At 38.3% G+C, this 15064-nt stretch overlaps 1 long non-coding RNA gene across 1 annotated transcript in view; it reads left to right on the top strand.

Moving 5' to 3' along the window:
* Nucleotides 1-15064, top strand: part of LOC308641051 — a 60722-nt gene that overhangs the window by 37792 nt on the left and 7866 nt on the right. Inside the window, exon 3 of the long non-coding RNA XR_014020404.1 lies at nt 780-931. This is a non-coding gene — a long non-coding RNA (uncharacterized lncRNA). The remainder of the gene's footprint in view (nt 1-779; nt 932-15064) is intronic.

Consider the following 15064-nt stretch of genomic DNA (forward strand, 5'->3'; position numbering starts at 1 on the left):
GTCCTAGCTAGTAGGTTTGGTTTTGATTTGCTTTTCTCTCATGCCTAATGATGATGAGCATCTTTTCATTTGTATGTAGGTTTTGAAGAGATATATATTCATATTCTTTTCCTATTTTTTAATTGGGTTATCTTTTTATTATCGAGTTGCAAGGGTTTTTTTTCCCATATATCTTGGATAAAGTCCCTTAGCAGATATATGATTTGCAAATATTTTCTTGCATTTTAAGGGTTGCCTTTTCATCCTTTTTTCTTCTATTTTGGTTTGATATTGGGGATTGAACCCAGGGGCACTCTACTCCTGAGCTACATCCCCAGCCCTTTTTATTTTATTTTTATTTTGAGATAAGATCTAGCTAAATTACCTGGGCTGGCCTTCAACTTGGGATCCTCCTGCCTCAGTCTCCTGAGTTGCTGGCATTATAGTCTCTAGTACTACCATACCCAGCCCAGCCACCTTTCTTAATAGTGACTTTTAGAGCTCAAAAGTTTTTAAAATTTTGATAAAATTCAATTTATCTGTTTTTTTTCACTCATGACCATTAATATTTTGATTTATTCCTCCAGATGTTTTCTGTTTTTTAACAAATATAAGATGATGTATATACTTTCTGCTTTATTTACTTAATAAATTGTGAATAACTTCCATAACTATACCCATTATTGCATGAATTCACTGTTATCTAGTTAAGCAGTTACCTAGAAATGAACATTTAGATTATTCCCAGTATTTTGCTATTGTAAGCAATCCTTATTTGAACGTCTTTGTTCACATCTAAGTTACATTATGGAGAAACAAGGACTGAAGCACGTGACAGAGGTGGGGAACAGCATGAGGAAGGTCAAAGAGAAGGAAGAGCTCATCAAGCCCATATTGGATGAAAAGTAAGCTGCGTAATGGAGAAGAGTAGAAAATAAGCTGGATAAAAAAGGTGAGGCTAAATATAAAGTCTCAAAACTCTCAGGTTAATAAGCTTAGATTTGGAAAGCCACAGAATTTTTTTTTTTTAATGGGGGCTTGGCTTGATAAAAGCCATGTGATTCCTCTTTGATAAAGTGAGGAAAAAGTTCTGTTCAACCTCCTAAACCCATGTTCTAGAGAAGTAGGAAGAAAACTGAGAGATGAAGAGTCATAGTAACCAGAGGAAAAATAAGCTTCTGCAAAATGATGATGCAGAGAGTAGCCAGGCGCAGTGGCACACGCCCATAATCCCAGAGGATCAGGAGGGTGAGACAGGAAGATCACAAGTTCAAAGCCAGCCTCAGCAAAAGCGAGGTGCTAAGCAACTCAGTGAGACGTTATTTCTAAATAAAATACAAAACAGGGCTGGGGATGTGGCTCAGTGGTTGAGTGCCCCTGAGTTCAATCCCTGTTATATACCCCCCCCCAAAAAAAGAATTGTGGTGGATTTATCTGAGTAAGGTCAATGGAGAGGAGAAATGATATTACATTATTACATCAGAAATTATCTATCTATCTATTTATCTATCTATCTATCTATCTATTTATTATGTGGTGCTGAGGATCCAACCCAGTGCTGTACATGTGCTAGGCAAGTGCTCTACAACTGAGTACACCCCCTTCCCAGAAATAATGTATTCTTTAAAAAAAAAAAAGTACATAGGAGGTGAGGAAGTTTATTTATTAGTTAAGCTAGGCTACACTTTAGCTTAACCCCCAAATTTTGTGTCTTAACACAACAAAATTTGCTTTCTTATACTGAGTCAAAGGTGGGACAGGTGGGTCTGCACCTTAGTCACTGATGAACTCAGAGATGGAAGTTCCATTATCTTGAAGTTGCAACTCTTAGAAGACAAAGCCTGCTTCACTTTTGGCTCAGCAAGAGATCATGCCAGCTCTTACCTGCTTTGGTTCAGAGTGAGATATGAGTCACCTTACCCAGCCTAACTGCAAAGTTACTGGGAAATATGGGGAGCAGAGGGATTATTTGATGAGCATCATTCTCTCTGAAACTGGGAGTGTAGACTATTAATATAATACTTTTTTTATTATTAGGGTAAGGAGAGTGATAAGGTAGCAGCTAGGGTGACAGCAGATGAGTGGATTTTGAGTTTTGCTTTTCTAATTAGAAGAGAATTGAGTATGTTTAGAGGCTAGGGAGTGGCTAAGCAATGGACTATGGTATTGGTCTTGGAGAAGATGGAAGGAATAATGATGAGCCTCAGAAAGGAGACCTGATCCTCTTTCTGAGATTGGTAGGAAGGAAGTGAGGGAAATACAGTTAGCTAAATCTGTGGGTGTGAAGGCAGGAAATTGAGGAAGTTCACACCTGATATTTTTAATTTCCTAAGAAGTAGGAAGCAAGTCAATTTCAAAAAGTGGTAGTAGTGGTGATGCGGTGTGGGAGGGGCCAGAGTTAAGTAACAGGCTTTTAGGAGTTTGGAGGAAGTTCTCAAATCTGTCTCCACTAAGCCAACAGCCTTTAAAAGGACAACTGTAATAGCTTCTTACATGGTTTGCTTACATGCATTTAACCTTTTTAAATACTCCAAACCGGTGGACAGTTTTTGAAAGAGGACACATCAAGTCATGACACCCTGTGCATAAAGTCCTCTACTTTTTGTTCAGAATCCTAAAACAGACAAATCTGGTTCACAATATCTTCTCAGCCTTGCCCTCAACCCTCTCTGTGCATTTTTGCATGATCCCCTTCCCCAGTGTTTGCAGGAACTGGCAGTTGAACCCAGGGTCTGACGCATGTCAGCTAAGCACTCTACCATGTGGCCCCTTTTCATCCTTCCTCCTTCCTGCCTCAAGGCTTTCAGACACTTTTCCCTCCAGCTGCAAAGCACTTCCATTCCACCTTATTCCTTTCACTTAGCTAATTCAAACCCTTTAGGTCTCAAATAAAGAGTCACTTTCTCAGAGAAACCTTCCCTGACCTTGAGACGAGGTTAGGTCTTCCTACTGTATGAGCTTATGAATCTTGGAGTGTTTCCTTCCTTAGCACTTTTTTTTTTTTTTTTTTAGTTTTCGGTGGACACAACATTTTTATTTGTATGTGGTGCTGAGGATCGAACCCAGCTCCCCGAGTACTCTACCGCTTGAGCTACATCCCCAGCCCCCTTCCTTAGCACTCTTTGCAATTATATATTTGTATATAATGGTCAAGGGCTATCTTCCCTAGACTGTAATTCTATGAAGGTAGTCACTGTGTGTTGTCTACTATTGTGTGTTAAATATATCACACATTACCTGGCGTATAACATGTGAGAAAGAAATATTTGTCACATGAATGAATGGATTAATCAATTTTGTTAATTAATATAGTCTATTGTAAAGAGATGACCAGGGTTACAATATCTATAACAGTCTGGTGAATGATGGAACCACAGAATTACTTCACAGTCAATCTGCATAGTTGTGCTTAGCAGCCCTAGTATAGGGGTGGAAGGTTGGACTGATGCATGGTTGAGACTTCAGAGTATGGAAACAAAAAGACAATCAATGCTTGTCTTCATACTGCACTAAGTTCTAGGCAGAATACGGGAGGAAGAAAAGAGATACTGGGGGGAGTGATGGACTTGGGTGATATCCAGATTTTTTTTTTTTTTGCCCTGAAGCAGGGCCTTACTATGTTGTCCAGGCTGGTCTTGAACTCATAGGCTCCAATGAACCTCCTTGGCCATGAGTAGGTAGGACTACAGTCACCACCACTGTGCCCAGCTATGGTATCCAGGTTTTTAAGGAGTATTTATGGTGGCAATAAGAGTAAGAGAGGTAGTAGCCAGGAGGTGGCAGACAGAGATTTAGTATATCAGACCTTAAGGTCTCTAAAGTAAAGCACAATTTAAGTCTTGACAAGTCCAGAATATAAAACCATGGAAAGGAGAACTAGAATGTCTCTGAGGTGGTGGTTGTTATTATTATTATTATTATTAATTAATTTATTTTTTACCAGTAGTAAGGATTGAGGTTGAGGTGTTGAATGGTTCCATGTAGTGAAGTTACCTGAGTGACAGCAAGACTTGAAGACTATGAATCAGGCGCCAAAATATTTATGGACTGAGGTAGTCAGAAGATGACCATTGTAAAGTTAACAGAGAGGATGACATGAGCCTCAAAACACAGTTATCTCCCATCATTCTGTTCCTGGATTGGCCATTCAAGAGTCAGAGTTTCAGAACAGAGTCTCATGGGCTGGGCTTGATTGTGTAAACCTCAAAAGAAGCAAATTTGCATGTGGTAGAAATGTAATGGTGGATTAATGTTAATGAAAAAAGACAAGACTGCCAACAGAGGCCCTGGTGGTATATAGGATATGTAAGAATAGGCAGCCAGCCCTTTTATATATATATATATATATATATATATATTATTTAGAAACAGGGTCTCACTGAGTTGCTTAGTTAGCACCTCGCTTTTGCTGAGGCTGGCTTTGAACTCTCCATCTTCCTGTATCAGCCTCCTGAGCTGTTGGGATTACAGGCATTCACCACCTATGCTAGCAAAATAGGCAGCTTCTAATCAAGAGATTAGAAAAAAAATATGAAGGAGATACGACCTTGAGGGAAAGCCCAATTTCCATTAAACTGGAGGTGGGGATAATAATCTTTCATGAATTTAAAGAAAGCTTGTAGGAGAGGTTTTTGTATATTTGCTTGCTTTTCAATAGATTGTTCCAGCATTAAAAGTAACAACACGTAATAGAAAGGACAGTCCCTGGTCAAATGTCAGGGTCTATCACTTACTTGCTGAACAATCTTAGCCAATTACTGAACCTCTCTGAGCTCAGTTTTCCCATCTGTGAAATAATAATGACTGGATTATTGTGTGGATCAAATAAAATAATGGGTGCAAAATTGCACTATAAACTATAAAATAATGCCCACACAAGTTATTGTTATTATTGCCACATGAGTTCACAGTAGCATTTAAACGAAAGATTGCAGGAAGGTGTGGCACTGGGGATTAAACCTAGGGGCACTCTACTACTGAGCTACATCCCCAGACCTTTTTTAAATTTTTGAGATAGGATCTCATTATGCTACCCAGGCTGGCCTGGAACTTGTGATCTCCCTGCCTCAGCCTCCCTAATCACTGGGATTACAGGCCTTCACCACTATGATGGGCCTGGACCAAAGTTCTTGATTTTTGACTAAATTTAGAATGGTCTCAGGAAGAAGACAGGAAAAATACCATCTCTACGTTATAAGTGGGAAAACAAAGGTAGATTCAATTATTAAAAACAACAAGGCTGAGGCAGGAAGATCGTAAGTTCAAAGCCAGCCTCAGCAACTTAGTGAGGCTCTGAGCAACTTAGCAAGACCCTGTCTCAAAATAAAAAATAAAAAGGGCTGGGGATGTGGCTCAGTAATTAAGTGCCCCTGGGTTTAATCCCTGGTACCAAAAAAATACTCTTATATATGTATATATAACTAAATGTATATATGAATAAAATAAACAACAGAAAAAAATAAAAAATGAATTAAAAAGGCATTTATTGAGTGCTACTTTTTGTCAGTAACTGAGCTGGTCAAGAGATGAATTGGAGGGCTGGGAATGTGGCTCAAGCAATAGCGTGCTCGCCTGGCATGCATGTGGCCCGGGTTCAATCCTCAGCACCACATACAAACAAAGATGTTGTGTCCGCCGAAAACTGAAAAATAAATATTAAAATTTTAAAAAAGAGAGAGATGAATTGGACACCAGCCATAACTTTGGTGTTCACTGGGAAATACAGTGGGATGCTATGTGGTTTTGCCACATGGTACCGTGGTACCCTGGAGAACACTGTGTAAGCACTGAAAAAAGAACAATTTCAAACTTGAGTGAACTTTACAGTGGAAGCTCCAGGTGAACTAGGCCTTGAATGTCAATCCAGAGAAGAGGAGAGCTATTTAGTCCAAGTAGTGAGTGGTAAAGACCCAACTAGAACCCAGGGCCACAGATGTGCCGTTAAGTGTTGCTTCCCTAGTCTATCTGGCCTAAAAGAAGAGAAGTCTCTTTGGTCCCACATGGAAGCATCTTCTCCCTATTTCTGCTAAAGGGCTGGCTGCCATAGCAACACCACATTGTTGATTAATCTCTTTGCAATTGACTGTCAACAGCTTCCTGTCAGGGTGTAAATGCACAGCTCAGATCCCACCAGATATGAGGCATCATGCTTTTTCTACCTCCTAACCTCTCCCCAACTGTTGTTGGGTGGTGCTTTCTGTTGGCTGAATGCATGCCTTATTTGTGAACTAATGGGTGGCCAGTGGGTGAACTCGTGAACAACTCTTCCAGGAAACCTGCAGGGTTTTAAAGGAATTTTGACTTGTCATACATACTGATTATTCTACACCTGAATGAGGTTGCTGGAGGTTCCCCCAACTCCCACCCTTTTCCCCTCTCGTTTTCTTTCAGTAATCTTGGGGAAAAGCCATATTCTATCCAGTTTTCTTCTTTCCCAATTTCTCAGGTTCCTATACTCTCAACTGTTCCTTTCATGCTTTTTCAAAGGGCATTGATGGGAACTCAGTAATCTAGCCTATTCCTGAAATCTTGTTTACCCAGGGTCAGGCTCTGTTGCTATTTAATAACCAAAAATAATAACTATGCTATATCTATTTTATAGAAGAAAGGTCTTGCACTCAGTGCAAGAGGTGAGAGACTCAGGGTGGGGAAGCTGTCTTGGAGGGACACCAGTCATGAGGAAGGAATAAAGCCTAAGGCTATGGAATAAAGGCCTCTGTCCATGTTTGGCTCTTCAGTATTCATTTCCTCCTTCTAATTTCTGTCTACTTTATGTGCAGTCTGGTGGGAGTGGACACTATAGGTTATTGAAGGGCTACAGAATTCTGACCTGTGAGGTTTAAGGGAAATAGGAGAAGTCTGTCTGCTGACGCCAGCATAGTACCTAGCCTACAATGCTTAGCAAATGTCGGTTACTCAGCACTGATGCTCAGTGCTCGGTAATATCTGTTACTATCAGTGTACTATTAGGTGGGTCATAGAACATTCCTTGCCTCAGAAACACTGTGTGTAAAATTACCAATGTTTCTAACATGTATTGAGTGCTTGGTGGTTACTAACTGCTATGATTGTTCTTTTGTCCTCCAAACAGTGAATGGTCTATCATTTTTAGCATATCAGAAACTATTTAAAGTCCTACAGAGGTAAGACAGTAATTTGCCCAGCTGGATAATGCATACCCATAATTTTAGCCACTCTGAAAGCCTAAAGCAGGAGGACAGCAAGTTTGAAGTCATCTTGGGCAACTTAGTGAGACCCTGTCTCCAAATAAAAAAAAAATAAAAAGGTCAGGGGTGTCTGGAACCTGTGAAACGCTATTTCACATGGCAGACAGGCTTTGTAGATGTGATTAAATTTCAGATCTTGAGATGCTCCCGAATTACCCAAGTTAGCCTAGTATAATCACCAGGTCTTTCTAAGAGGGAGGCAAGAGGGTCAGAGTCAAAGATGTGACACACTGGAAGCAGAGGTTGAAGTGATGTGACTAAAAGCCCAGGAATTCAGGCAGCCTCTAGAAGGCATTGGAAGCAAGGAAGTGAAATTTCTCCTAGAGCCTCTGGAAGGAACACAACTCTGCCAAACCATTTTTAAGTTTATGATCTCCTGTACTTTACAGATCATAAACATAAATTTGTATCTTTTAAACTAAAAAAAAAAAGTCTGGGGTATAGCTCAGTGGTAGAGCACTGGTAGAGTACTACTGATTCAATCCCCAGTACCTCAAAAAATAAAAAAATAAAGTGCTACAGAAGCAGACATTAATTTATTGACAATAGAACTTGTTTATATCATTAAGATATTATGATCATACTTTGATTAAAATATAAATGTACATCTGAAATGGCATATCTCAAAATATTAACCAGTATTTATCTCTTTTGTTTTATTTTTGCCTTTCTTCATTTTCTATCTTCAGTGAACAGACATTATTTAGTAATTTTTTAAGCTGGGATGGTATTGTATGCCTGTAATCTTACCTGCTCTGAAAGCTGAGGCAGGAGGATCACAAGTTTGAGGCCAACCTAGGCAACTTAGTGAGACCCTGTCTCAAAATAAAATAAAAAGGGTTGGGAATGTAGGTTAGTGGTAGAGCATTAACCAAGCATGAGTGATGCCCTGGGTTCAATCCCCAACACCACACACAGACACATATGCATACTCACACAGCAATTAATTTTTAAGTTAGAAAAGGTTACTGCTTTTAGACAAGATGGCATTACAAGATAGCCTGTAATTCCAGATACACAGGAGGCTGAGGCAGGAGGATTACAAGTTTGAGGACAGCTTTGATTACTTTACAAGACTGTCTCAATAAATAAATAAATATATAAATACATAAAATAAAATAAAAATAAATAAAAAGAACTGTGAGGGTAGTTCAGTGGTAAAGGGTCCCTAGTTTCAATCCCCAGTACCAAAAACAAAACAAAACAAAACAAACAAACAAACAAACAAACAAAAAAAGCCCATTCAGAACTAATTTCCACTTTAGGAAGAATGCTAAGCAAGGAAAATGAAGTTAATGTCTTTCTGCCCTTACCTCCCTTTCTACCAGTCACTATATTTCCCATTATTCCATTAGTCTGCTTATTTCCTTCCTTGTACTCATCCACTCTGAAAATACCTTATTTGGTTGTTGCCATAAGAATGTAAGCTCATGGGCTGGGGCCGTGACTCAGTGGTAGAGCGCTCGCCTAGCACACACGAAGCACTGGGTTCGATCCTCAGCACCACATAAATGTAAAATAAAGATATTGTGTCCACCTAAAACTAAAAAATAAATATTAAAAAAATGTAAGTTCATAAGTGCAAAGATTTTGTCTGTCTTTTTACAATTTACATATTGTGACAAAGCAATTCTTGCACAAAGCAGAAACTCCATAAAAAAGACTGAATTAATTCAAAATCAGAACTCCTCATTAGGGAACAAAAATGTTAAGCAAGTAAAGGGGTGGGAGGGTAGCTCAGTGGTAGAGCATTTGCCTAGAATGTACAAAGCCCTGGATTTGGTGCCCAGCAGTACCAAAAGCAAACAAACAAGGGTAAAAGAATGCTAAGCAAGGAAAATGAAGCAAAAATCAGAAATCTGCTGTGCTACTGGGACCCAGGAGTGTGGAGAATCAGTAACTGTGAGTTCACCTTTTGGGCTTGGTTTCAGAGTAAGGACTTTAAGAACATAAGTACCATTTTAACTGTTCCCATCCCCCTTCAAAAGCAGTTATCACATTAAAAAAGAAAACGGTGATGACATTTCTAGGGGAAAATGACACAGTATATATGTATGAGCTTATTGGAAGTCTGAGCTAAATGAGTAATTTCCTGAATGATGTGAAATGTGATGAGACTTGTGGCATTCCGGAAAAACTTGACATAAATTGTGCCCAAAGCCATTCCGTAGAATATTCTAGTTTCAATATTCTAGATTTTGGCTTGAAGTTAGGATAGTTGAACATTTCTTATATACACCAAAATCCCCAGCATAACTCTGTTTTTTAATGGGACACAGGAAATAGATAACTCTGACTTCTATGCCAAGTAGGAAAAATGAGGGAGAGGGGGCATATGGAGCAGTGAAGACTGACTTTTATTAAATGCCTTTTATATACCACATACTAACAGGCCAGGAATTTTCTCATTTAATAAGTCTAACAAAGTAGATATTATTTCCTTCCTTTTTCCAGATTAAAAAATATATATATATAAGGCTGAAAGAGATAGACTTGCCTAAGTCATTGTTGATAAATTAGAGAAAAATCTAATCCTAGGTTTATTTGATTCCTAAGCCTGCACACTTTCTCTCTACCACACTTGCCTCCCCAGCATTCCTGGAAATCCCTTGATGAAATATATTGCTTATCTTAAAAAAAATAATGATATGGCCTTAAGTAAGCTGAAATAAGAAAATTAAGTAATCCATATAAAATTGCTGATATATGACTTTTTTAGCTCATAAAAGAGGCAATTCCAATTCATTCATCTCATGGGTAGATGAAGATCATTCTGACAATACTGTTAATAACTAATTCATTGTCCATTTGTGTACATCTTTACCGATTATATTTCATTGTTATTTCTATAACCCTTTAACCAGGAAGGTTAAAGATAGTTTCATTTTATATGAGCAAAGCAGATTTGGCAACCCCACCTATTTATCAGAGTAGCATTTGCCTTTGGGGAGATGTAACCTTTTTTAAGGCTCCTATTGTCCCCTACTCCCTGTTCAACCATGTCCCACTCTCCATATCATATTCTGTCAAAATCAGCTTTGATGTGATTTTTACAACAGGCTCTTAACTGGTATCCCACACTTCTGATCTATTCTCCAAAGATTTTTTTTTCTAAATGCAAATCTGTCACTTATCTTCTTAAAACCCTTAGTAGTTTTTCTTCATTCCTTGCAAGATGAAGTTCAAATGCCTATAATTAGATCCTTCTGATCTAATACTTGGCTGCCATCTCCAGTCTCACCATTGATGATCTCCCAGCAAACCCTCTGTTTAGTGGAACTCACCTCTCTGTCCTCATACCTCAGTGACTTCACCCAAACTGTGCTGTGGTTGGAATGCCTTTCTCACCCTTTCCCTATCCCTTATCTGACATTCAGCAGGCCAGTTTATACTTTTCAAGGCTTAATTCAATGTCATTTCCTTATGAATCCATGCCTGACTTCTGAGAGCCATCAGTTTTCTGTGTTCTCACAGCAGTTGGTGTAAGACTTTTCTATTGTAAGACTTAAACAGTGCTTTGATTAGCTGTTTTTTTTTCCCTAAAATATTCACCTGACTCTATCTGAATTTAAGTAATGTCAGGATCATAGCATAACACTACACATGTAATAGACATTATCAGTCAAAACCCAAGGATCTTGTAAGTTCCCAGCTTGTATTTTCACTTAGGGGATGAGAGAAAAATCATACCTACAAAAACCAGGGCACACTCTCCCAGGACTTTGCTACAGTTCTCTATATTGAAGATATAAGCCAGAGACTACCTGAACTTAGATCTATACTTCCATTACCATGGCCTTTTCATTAAACAGAGCCCATGAGCACATGATCTGTATGAATTAGGTAAACATTTGGATTTTACAAATTCTGTTTCACACAGAAACCTAGTACAGGATGGAGTACCTACAAGTCAAGTTGTCCTTGAAATAGTGACACATTTAATTAAATATGATGAATAAGGAATGATTTACTAGCAAAAAATACATGTATGGGGCTGGGGAGGTGGCTCAAGCGGTAGCGCGCTCGCCTGGCATGCGTGCAGCCCGGATTTGATCCTCAGCACCACATACAAACAAAGATGTTGTGTCCGCCGAAAACTAAAAAATAAATATTAAAAAAAAAGAAAATACATGTATGGAATAAAAAATCACCAGGAGTATACACAGCCACAAATACGCAACTAGCCAAATATGTTTCTTTAATACTTTTAAAATTTGGTACCAGGTATTAAAATGTTAAAATATTTATAGAGAAGAAACAGAATTGACAAAATTCTTTTTTTTCTGACCTGTGTATTCTGGACTTGGGGAAAAAGACCATCATTCTCTGATTTCAGCTGTGGGAATGTATTGGTCTAGCTTGTGGAATACTAGCAGAGACAGTTTTGAAAACCATACTCTTAGCCTAACAGAAAACAGTCAAACCTTTACTCAAATAAAGGGCTCATAAAAAAAAAAGTACGACCTTAAATAACTTTGTAGAAAGAGAAAATTTTGATTATAATTCATTAGATTCACTTTTTTATGTTGTTTGTCTTCAAAAAATAATTTGCACAGCTTAGAAAAATTCAGTAATTTTCCCAGACTGGCTCCTTGAGTCAGATGGGCATTTTCTCCACACCCAGGCTGGTGAAGTCCTGTGAAGTTGGTCAGTCCCCACCCTTTTCAGAGAATGCAATGCTTTCTCACAAGGGGATGCCAGCTCTCTGGGTGGGCCCAGAATAGGCTGAGGTTTCAGCTACTTTGAAGCCCAAGAGATCAAGATCACAGATCTAAAAAATCACAAGAGCTGCAATCAGAGATTACAGCAATGAAATATTTTAGCTAAACCTAGTAACTGGGGTGGGTAGATAGCATTTATTTTCAAGCTATCCTAGTGATATGACTGATGTGATATTTTGATTTCTAGACAGTTGGAAAGACTGGCAGTGTATTCTTTTTAATGTAGGAGATACATTCTTACAGAGTGGTGTTATTCTCACTAACATTTCATAGGCACATGTCCAGGGATTAATTAAATCCATAGCCTTTTTTATTTTAGGTGCTGGGATTGAGACTATGGCCTTTACTATGTGGTCTACCGCTGAGCTATATATACCCCCAATGTCCCTTTTACCTTTTTTTTTTTTTTTTTTTTTTTGGTGTGGTGCAAGGGACCCAACCCAGGCCCTTGTGCACGCTAGGCATTTAAGTGTTCTACCACTGAGCTGTAACTTCAGTCCCCTTGTTATCTTTATGGTTACATGCTTCATTCATTTGGTCACTCAATAAATATGTATTCCATATTTATTGTCTATTATGTACTCTAGGTACACTTTAGACTACACCATATGATTGTTAATATTCATTTTGATGAGTACTGGGGATTGAGTCCAGGGACACTCTACCACTGTGCTACTTCTCTAGCCCTTTTAATTTTTTGTTTGGAGATAGGGTCTAAGTCACCAAGGCTGGCCTTGAATTTGTAATCCTATCTCAGCCATGAAGTCCTTGGGATTATAGGTATGCACCACTGGGCCCGGCCCCACATTTTGGTGAGTCTTAATCCTTTGTGATTTTTTATTTTTGCAATACTGGAGGTTGAACCCAGATGTGCTACCACTGAGCTACATCCCCATCTCCCCCCCCCTTTTTTTTTGAGACAGGGTCTCTCTAATCTGCTGAGGCTGGCTTCCAATTTGAGATCCTCTTGTGTCATTCTACCAAATAGCCTATTTTTTATAATTAAAAATACAATTATTAAAATCTTTATAGACTTTTTTTCCTTTGGTATGTCTCTCAAAATAGTTTGGCAGTGATGTTTGAGCAAGTTGATGAAATAAATAGTTACTATTTTAAAGCATAGGCTTTCATTTTAAAGTTATAGGTAGAATGTATGGCTAGGCCACTGTAATAGACCACAGTAAAGATGACAATACTATAAACCAGGACAATGGCAGTGGGTGTATGGGAAAAAAGATGATTAGAAAAATGTAGAAGAGAGAAAATAGGTTTTGGTATCTGATGAAATATAGGAGTGAGGGTACAATTAAGGATGACTTACCAAGTTTCTAGCTTAAGTGACCAAAGAACATGGTACGGGAACAGGTTTGGGGGTAAGATAAGTTCCATTTCATTTTTTTTTGTTTGTTTTTGTTTTTTATATTGCTGGGGACTGAACCTATGACCTTATATATGCTAGGCAGATGCTTTACCTCTGAATTAGGACCACAGTCCCCTTTCATGCTGATTTTGAGGTGCCTGTGGGTAATATACAGGTGGTGATATCCCAGTAGAGGTAGCTGTAAAAGTTTTTTTGGGGGTATGAATCTTTTAGCTAGAAACTCTGGAGGTTAACTAACTGAATTGTTTCATTTTACAGATGAGGTAGGCCCAGATAGATATACCTATTTTTGAAAGCTTCTTAGAGAATTGGGATTAGATTTAGGAAGACTCAGTCCACCATGCTATATTCCATTTGTATATCTAGGAGGTATTACAATTATTCCAGAATATATACAGTGAGAAGTTTTCTCAGAATTCCCCAATAATATATAGAACCTCTGATAAAAGGCACAAATCCTGCTCACATTCTTTTGTCACTGCAAAATTGACTTCTCAAAGAGATCCTGCCATTGCTAGCTGGAGAAAATAAAGAGGATGCGGTCAGATTAGAAGTGACTTCTGATCACAGTGAGCAACCCTAAAAAATCACACTGGTACTGTAACCAAACACGTATCTCTGGTGCTCAATTTTTTTTCCCCCAGGACTGGAGTTCAAACTCAGGGCCTCACACATGCTAAGCAAGTACTCTACCACCTAGCTTTATTTCCAGTCCTCTGGTGCTCAATTTTAAAGAACCAGTCATTTGAATATCATTATGAAAGTAAACAAAACCAGTATGTTCATCATAAATAATCACATGAGGAATATAGATTATAACAACCACATTTAGCAGAGATAAAAAGTCAATAGGCAAAGTGCCAAATACTCATTATCTTATTTTAATAAGACAACAGTTGAGAACTACTCATACCTCAACCAAAGAATTCTCAAGAAACAAAGCTTCTTTTTTTTTTTTTTTTTTTTTTTTGTGGTGCTGAGGATTAAACCCAGGGCCTTGTGCATGCAAGGCAAGCATTCTACCATCTGAGCTATTTCCCCAGCCCTGAGGTTTCTTTTTTTTTATATATATTTATTTTTTAGCTTTTAGGTGGACACAATATCTTTATTTTATTTTTATGTGGTGCTGAGGATTGAACCCAGTGCCTCATGCATGCCAGGCAAGTGCACTACTATTTGAGCCATAACCTCAGCCCCATGAAGCTTCTTTTTAAGTGAGTTACTGGTGTTAAAAACAAAAGCATTCAAGTAGAGTATAAAAAGAACTAAATTCTGAGGGAGTTATAAAAATAGAGGGGATAGGTTTCAGTATTTTCTGCAAGGTAATACAGGTGAATGGGGAAAAATGGAACAAACACTTATTGATGAATATCTGCTGTGTCAAGTATTCATAATACATTATATCATTGCATCTTCATAACAACTTTGTGAAGTACTCATTATAAGCACCCTATAAATGAGGAAACTGAGGCATAAGATTAGGTAGTTGTAGCAATGTGTGACCAATTGCAAGGACCTGGCCTTATACCTGTGTTTATCTCTGTTAAGCCTTGAACAAAACCTTCATCTCTTCAAAGACTGTAACTATCACCTATAAATGATGGTATTGCTAGTTTTTGCTTCAGAGAGTCATTGTGAGGATTGTAAATGTCATGAAAAAAGCACCGAGAATTAATATTGGACACAGTGCTTAGTTTTGTTTTGGGTAGTACGGGATTGAACTGAGGGCTTCCACACACCAGGCAAATGCTCTACCA

Source organism: Spermophilus citellus (assembly GCF_964194105.1).
Source record: "Spermophilus citellus genome assembly, chromosome: 2".
NCBI classification, from domain to species: Eukaryota; Metazoa; Chordata; class Mammalia; order Rodentia; family Sciuridae; genus Spermophilus; species Spermophilus citellus.